We start from the raw sequence: 8,658 nt of genomic DNA on the forward strand, positions 1-8,658 counted from the left end.
CACGTCGCACTAGAGCTGCACAATGGGCTATTGGCGACGGTCTGGGAAACATCCCTGAGGATGATCCGAAGACATGCCATCACAAATTTGATCCTCTGCAGAGGGGATGGCACCCCCCGCTTCGACACCCCAACGACCTGCATGCGAAGTCGAGCACTTTACGGTAGCACAGTTTAACGAGGACCCATATCGCACACCCTCGGTCCCTACGCAGACTGATCCAAGTGGGTCACCCACCCGCACACTGACCGCAGCCAGTGATGCTTGACTTCGGTGATCTGCTGGGAACCGTGTCTTAACGATCAGTCCACTGCGGAACGTGTAATATTCAGAGAAACTTGTGTAAATTAACCACCAGAGGTGCATTACTTTAATGGTCAACTTATTGAGGATGTGTCATCTAATTTACTATCTCTTACATAATTCGATTTGCTAACGAAAAAAAAGAACGCATGTATACGAGTCATATCCTCGAATTGATTACAATAACAAGGTTGAAAGTAAGACGTAAAAACTGGTATCAAAACCATTTCATAAGAAGTGGTTTTTGTGAAAAGTAAAAGCTCTTACGAATTTTAATTATTAACTATTCATCAGTTAACGACAAAAACAATTCTTTTTTTTAATTTTATAACTGCAGGAAAAAAATAACTTGTCAGAGATTGACGTGTATATATTACTGTGAATGACTGAAATTCTTGGTTGTTGATTTCCACCTGTAGACTAGCATAGAGTCGCTTTGGTAAATGTGCGAAATATATACTACATATAGTTGACTGCCTGATATACATCTTTAATTTCCGTTTTTTTTCTTAATGTCAAGTGCCACTACCCAGTATACATTTGAAAAATTATTCCGAAAACATCGCCTAATTAATCCTCAGCAGATATTAAAATAACGAATAAATATAATAATATTAAGGAATATCAAATAGGATATAGCAAATAATTCGGACCCTATGTGATTGTTGACATTCACTTGATTTCAGTCATTCACAGTAACAACAAGACCGACTCCTCGGCTCGCTCCCCTACTCCCTTCTCTCGCGACCAACACCTCCACGGCAGCGGACGCTACATCATTGCAACGTCTCGCGACCAACACCTCCACGGCATCGGACGCTACATCATTGCAACGTCTCGCGACCAACACCTCCACGGCAGCGGACGCTACATCATTGCAACGTCTCGCGACCAACACCTCCACGGCATCGGACGCTACATCATTGCAACGTCTCGCCACCAACACCTCCACGGCAGCGGAAGCTACATCATTGCAACGTCTCGCCACCAACACCTCCACGGCAGCGGACGCTACATCATTGCAACGTCTCGCCACCAACACCTCCACGGCAGCGGAAGCTACATCATTGCAACGTCTCGCCACCAACACCTCCACGGCAGCGGACGCTACATCATTGCAACGTCTCGCCACCAACACCTCCACGGCAGCGGACGCTACATCATTGCAACGTACAAGCCGAGCATCAATTACGGGCGCTACAGGCAGGGTAACTTACAGGCCGTGTTTCAACCGCTGACAATACGAGCATACGTAACGTTTGGAACGAGCATATACCACGGACGTCAAAGCATTGCAACGTGCCAGCTGAGCATACCCTACTACAGGTCATTTCTGGACATTTGATTCCGGGGGGGGGGAAGACTTCTAAAATTAAATTCCATGCTTAAGAGGACGCCATACCAAGGGAGAAACTTTTCGTCTTAATTTCTCTTTCACCTCCATTAAGAATTTTTTAAAAAAGAAAATTTTAGTTCTGGCTGAGCCAGGAAGTTTCAATTAATTGTTTTAGTTCGAAATCTGTTATAAAAACTGCAAAAAAAAATTTTTTTTTCCTTCACAATATCTAGATGCAGAAAAACTATTAGAAGAGAACTTCTTTCAATCGTAAATAATCTTCGCGTCATTTCATTTATTTTGATACTTTTAAAATGTCTTCTCAGGAATTTAAACGACGATGGATTTCACCAAAGGAAATTGAATTGATTGAACTATCTGATATAATATTAAAAGAAAAATTAATATCAATTACTACACAGGTTTCATTATTTTAGTTACTTTATATTAAAATTTTTTCTTCCATATAGAACTAAAATTCATTAATTAAATTTAATGAATTAAATATTTGAAAAAAACTGCATCAAGTGTCATCATCCACTACAAGTTTCAAAAAAAACATTTGACCTTGAATAGATGAATAAATTTTATTTTATTAATAATTTGAAGAAGAGCGTGAATTAATCATAGGATTTTAAAAATGTTTTGTTTCCAGCTGTTAAAGATTGAAAGTCGTTGAGCAGTTTGTCAAATATTGATATTCTAAGATAGAGGTGCACAACCTGCGGCCCGCGTGCCAAATGCGGCCCTTCGACTACTGAAGTGCGGCCCGCGAGAGCTTCTAAACACAATAAAAAAATTTTAAAAAATGGCAATTTTTAATCGCACTTTTAAGTCATCACGTTTTGACACAACCAATTTTTCACACTAATTTTTATTTAAATAGTAACTAACTATATTCAACTCTTCATTAGTTATTTTGTTAATGATTGAAGAATATACTAAATACAAAAAAAAATGGAGAATAAATTTAAATTCAGATAAGTATAACGCTTAGCTCACCAGACATTATTTACATCAAAGAAAATATACAGTTAAATTCCAAAATAGCAATAATTTCAATGCAACGAATATTTTAAGAATCCCTAAATGAATCTCTATAGAAACAATGAATTAAAAATACCGATATTGCAAAATTGGTCATCCGATTTAACGAAGATAACATTTCTCATTTTCTCTCATGATTACGGCTGCAGGTCTGTTGCGGCGCAAATTGGGGCGAAAATGTCCTCTTTTTTTCCGCAAATTTCTCAATATGTTTTGATTTTTAAGCAATTGCTTTAAATTAGAATTTTTGTTTTCATTTTTTAATTTATTATTCTTATTTAACGGATTTTTTAACTTTCCTAAAGCCTCAAAATTACCAGAAAGAGTAAAGAAAAAAGAATTAAGTGTAACAGAAATGCTCTTGAAAATTGCCGCGTTATAATAAAAACGACTATACGAAAGAATTTTTCTTAAAAAGAAAAAAAAGAGAGATAGAAACGAAAACAAAAAACGTTCTTAATTTCTTTTAATGAAAATTTTATGCTGAAAATCTCAGTTTAAATGTTTCATACTGCCATATTTTTTGAAGAAAAAAATCGCTATAAAATAGTTAATTAGTAATGTTCATTAAAAAAATGCTTGTAAAAGGAAAAGTTAACTAAAAAGAAAAACAGAAAAAAATATATTTTTCTTACTTCCTAAAACAAAACTTTTAATACTGAAAATCACAGTTCTATGTTACTGGTTATTCATATTTTAGTACAGGGAAAAGTGATAATAAATTAATAGTATGAGACATTCTGTTAAAATGTTGTGTTATAATGAAATCAGCAAAAATGAAAAAAAAAATCCTTCTAAATTCTTAGAATTAAAAGAATCGAAAAAATGACGAAATTTACTTATCTGAATACATATATATACATTTTAACAAGAAACCAAAACTTGTGGTTCAATGTAAACTAATCTAATTTCAATTCTTCAAATTTAGTTTTTCCATTTGCCTTCTATATGATAAATTTGCTAGCTATGTGCAGAAACATGGATTTTAAAATTTAAGAAATTTGTGTAAAAACTATATCTCATAATAAACAATACTATATAGTTAAAAATACGATTTTATATTATTCCTTATCATATCTATACAAATTCAAAAAAAAGAAATACTTTTCTAAAAAATATTCTGCTGAATATTTGGCTGATCCTTCGACCAACTAAATTTTTGACGAAAGGGCCAAATACTCGTTACATCCCTAATATAAATGCAATGTTTTTGGAACCTGATAAATTCATAAAGAGGCGAAAAACATGAATTTTTAAACTGCTCACTGTTTGTAGTTTTGATTTCAATTTTTTGTTAGTCAAGTGATCTTTCTCAATTAAAAAAAGAAAACGTTTACTATATAAAAAAAATCGAATAATCAATAAAAATAAATAAAGTACATTACCAAATAAGAATTGGATTTTATTTTGAACAATAACAGTTTTGCTTTTATTTTAGGCTTTTGTTCAAAACTTATGAATTTTGTTCAATTAAAGTATTTAATTTGAATTTGTTGAATTCCATGCCAACTGTAGTGAATTTTTAAAGTTTGAGCAATATCCTTGTATTTGATGTCATTTTAAAGGACATTCGTTGTAATTTATAAATTTAAATGTTATTCTTTGGAGTTATGCATTAGTATAGTAAAATTCATCATGAGTAGCAAGGCTTTATGATTTTGACTTATTTTACCAAAAAAACTGTCTCTTTTAAAGAAGAATAGGTTAATAAAAATATTACGATTTTATATATAGTTTGATTTATATTGTAAAATAAATTGTTCCTGAGTCTAATTATGCAGTGATTACCGTTAAAAAAAATTTTTTCTTATTGTTTAAGTCAAAAATTATCTCAAATATATGTTTGTCCCCTCTGTTACAATTATTCTCCTAAGTTTATTTTATCACTACACAAAAAACCTTTTTACTTAATATTTGGTTTTTACAATGAAGTCCATTAGTACAATCATGTTATGTTATATTTTTAGAGAAAAAAAAATTAAAAATTTTAAAGTTTCTCCTATAACAGAGAGGTCAAAACTAAATCTCCCCTCAGTTACGCAAAATTGACAAGTTGACCATTAAGGAACTGTCATCCTGATTCAATAAGTTTCAATTAGTTCCTCCACTATCAGAGCACACTTTTCATATAAAGATGTGCAATTTTCATTTGACATTGTGCTTAGTTTATAGTTAAAAGTTTTTTAAGCGAGTAATCAGTATGGGGAAAACAGCAGCTGAAAGAATGAGAGAATATAGAACTAGAATGTTCTATATCCTCTCAGATAATTAAAAATATTTGTGAGAAGAAAGATAAAGAATATGAAACAAAAATTTATGATAACAGAAGTATTTTGAAAAAAAAAACTTAGCAGAAAAATAGATAAATTGAAAAAAAAAATGAAGATATGGGAAAAATAAAAATGCACTGATACAAGCAGTAGAAACTGAGGTAGAATATTTTCTTTACAGTATTCTTTAGGCATTGGGGAAATGTATTAAAAAAGCCAACCATCAGAGATGAAAATACGAATTAGCAAAAAAAGCTGAATTCTACATAAACGCAATCAAACATTATGAAATGTATGGAGCTTAAAAAGCTTTGAAAAAGTTGAATTCAGAGTAAAAGCTGAACCATGCATTATATGTATCTCTAAGAAAACATTATGCTGCATACTCTGTAACCTTACTACCAAAACAAAAGAAATAGCTTAGTAATTGATGAAACAAAAAAGGCTTGTAATAAATTTCTACTCATCTAATAAACTTTCTTACCAGACTTCTGGTAGAGCTGAGTGTATGATTGTCAAAGAAAATGGATCCACGAAGCCAAATGTACATCTTGATGGAATTTAATCAAGTAACAAAGCAGATGCATCCAAACATAAAAATTGGCAAATCTAAGTTTGCTGCACTATGACCCATCCATATTTTATGTGTAGATAAAACACCATATAAAATGTGTATGTGCTATTCACAAAAATGTGAATTTACTATTAAAATCATACTTGTTAGCCTAATAACTACATAGAATTACTAAATATAGCGACTTGCGACAATGGCTCAATTGACTTTTTATTTCATAAATGCCGTGTAATAGATAGTTTTGTAACAGTAAAAAGCTCAAGGAAAAAATTTAGTAGCTAATTTTGTTGCCGAAATAACTGAAATTGGGAAAGAAACAAACAATACACCAGTTTTTTTTAAACACGGTCTGGTAAAATAAAATTTTTCAAATATAACTACAAAGATGTAGCACGGTTTTCAATCATAGCAGTGCTGCCAACTCCAACTTTAAATAACCGAAGAGTAACTTATAATAGTGATATTTCATTTTAACTATTTGTCAAATTTGTAAGACCTCCCCTCTGTTACATTCCATGTACTCTGTTATAATGCATTATTTTGACTTAAAAAAATGTGTTTGCAATTTTAAAAATCTTATAATAATTTATTTTACCTTGAAATGTGATAATTTTAAAAAAAGTTACAGGGTCTAAATTTAGGATGCTCTTAATCACAGAATTTAGCATAAATAACACTGCATGTCAAAAATAGGGGATTTCATTTGTCTCCTCTGTAACAAGTACTTTTAATTAACTTGCAATTTAACTATGAAGCTCTTTTATTATTTTATGCCAATTAATTAAACATTAAACCCTAAAGTATCATATTCTAGTAGAATTTTTGTTTTCAAAAATATTTAATATATTTTTTAGAATAAAATACTTGTGTGATTTCCCCTCTGTTACGTTTGGAATTCAACATTTATATTACTTAATTATGTACCAAATTTTTTCCTACTTTCATTCTATGAGCATTGCAGTTTTTTTAATTAGAGTTTATTTTTAAAATGAATTTCTGTATTGCAAAATATGATAAAAAAAGCACTTCTTTTCTCCACTGTTTATTTATTTTGATGAATCTATTTTTGATATGATAAAAATGGCAATTTTTTTTGCCTTAAATTATTAGTTTTTTTTATCTTTTAATGAATTTTAATAATTGAACAACTTTAATTTTCTACAAATATATTACTAAGTTTATTGATAAAAAGAAATAGAACACTAATGTTTAAATAAATATTACTACATTTGCTGTTAACATATCCAAATACATGTGCGGCCCTTCGTTAGTCAGCCTGCTGTGCAAGTGGCCCTTTATTCTAAAAGGTTGTGCACCCCTATTCTAAGAGATTCAGGATGTGCGATTTCGACTTTAAGAAATTAAATTTATTTTTATATTTTTAATCGGCTACACAAACTACCAGATGTTTCATTAAGTGCAATTAAACAATGTTTTATTAAGATATATTTTGTTTAAATTACATAGAATAGCTGTCCCCGTACGTTGCAGAAAAGATGGGATTTTTCTTATAAGAAATTAAATAAATTTTTAAATTTCGAGAAAAAAAGTTGTTTAATTTCAAAGAATTGAACGAATTCCTTGAATTTATGAAAATTTTTCAAAAAGAAAAACACTGAAAATCGGAAGATTTGACAAGTTTAATAAATGTGAAAAAATAAATAAAACTCATTTACGCACTAAATTTAATGCAAAAATATAGATTGAGAAAATGTAAGAAGTAGTTAGTATAACTGCTCAGTAGTATACTAAGTTAGGATGCATTTTTTGTATTAATTTAAAGACCTTGAAAGCAAAAAAAAAACTTACATTTTCATACAAAGGAATTTGAAATTATAACTACTCGATGTATTTTAGGTTTTTTTTTCCAAAAGATATCTCAAACAAATAGAAAAGGGCCAAAAGAAAAGAAGAAAATTGTTTTTTTAAATTTTCAGAATTTAGGAAAAATTAAATTTTTGTTATCAGGAGATGAAACAAATGAATAAATCTAAAAGATAGGTATTGAATGTGTGTGACAGGAAGATAATGCATAAAAAGAAAATACACGAGACACAGTCAAAAAAGTTGATTCACAAACCTTCTGATCCGATTGCATATGTTGTTTGGGATACGATAAGTTATAAGATCACAAGTGTGATAAAATGATAGATTTACAAGCACGGAAGAGAAATTTTAAAAAAATGTGAGAAACTGATATTTAAAAAAATACAAAACGCAACATTCGACTTAAATTGACCACACAAAACTATAGTCACTAAGAAAAAGATTTTGCTAACTGTAGACTGATCTAGTTCAGTCTAGGTAAAATAAAATATGTTATGCATATACGTCAGGAAAATTATTTCAACCATAATACGGTAACTTGAATCTTAACGTGGGTCAAATTTACTTCAACATAACAGATACAAGTTAAATCATTTTTGTTTAAATCACTACTGCATAGAATATAGAACCAATTTATGAGCCTTTATTTTTTTCTACTAAGAAGCTTAATCTTTTTCACTCCCCTGAAAAAACATTTACAAAAGATAATGACAACCACTGATTTATTCGAAACAAAATAAAGACATTTAATTTGGGTTTTTATTGCTAGAATAATGAATGTTCCATAAAAACATCCTCGTGTTAAAAAAAGTAAACTTAATAATTTAGCAAAGTTATTACATTAAAAATGCTATACATTTTTAAATTCGGTAAGAAAAAAAAACTCCACAATTCTCATTAACTCCACAATTAAACTTATTTTGTGTTTCAAATGTTTGATTTATATCAAGTAAAACAAAAACTTTTCAAATAAATATGCTTTTTACCAACAAAATAATCTGTACTTTATAGATTTGTTTAAAACAATTTTTAAGTGATTTTTCTTAAATTAGGTTAAAATTATGCAAGGTTGTACTAAAAGTAATATTAATAAGAGGCCGTCAACAAAGATGCAAAGACTTGAGAAGATTAATTTCGAGGGAGAGGTAACAAGTACCACATCACACATTTTAGTTCAAATATATTCTAGTGCTTATATTTTTAAAGGTTCCACTTCACTCTTATTTTAATTGCGCTTTTTCTTGTAAATATTAATCTGAATTAAAGCAATACTGTACAAACTATTTTATGCTCTAATTATA

Source organism: Parasteatoda tepidariorum, chromosome 11, assembly GCF_982258835.1.
Source record: "Parasteatoda tepidariorum strain Cologne lab strain chromosome 11, Ptep-v5.0, whole genome shotgun sequence".
NCBI lineage: Eukaryota > Metazoa > Arthropoda > Arachnida > Araneae > Theridiidae > Parasteatoda > Parasteatoda tepidariorum.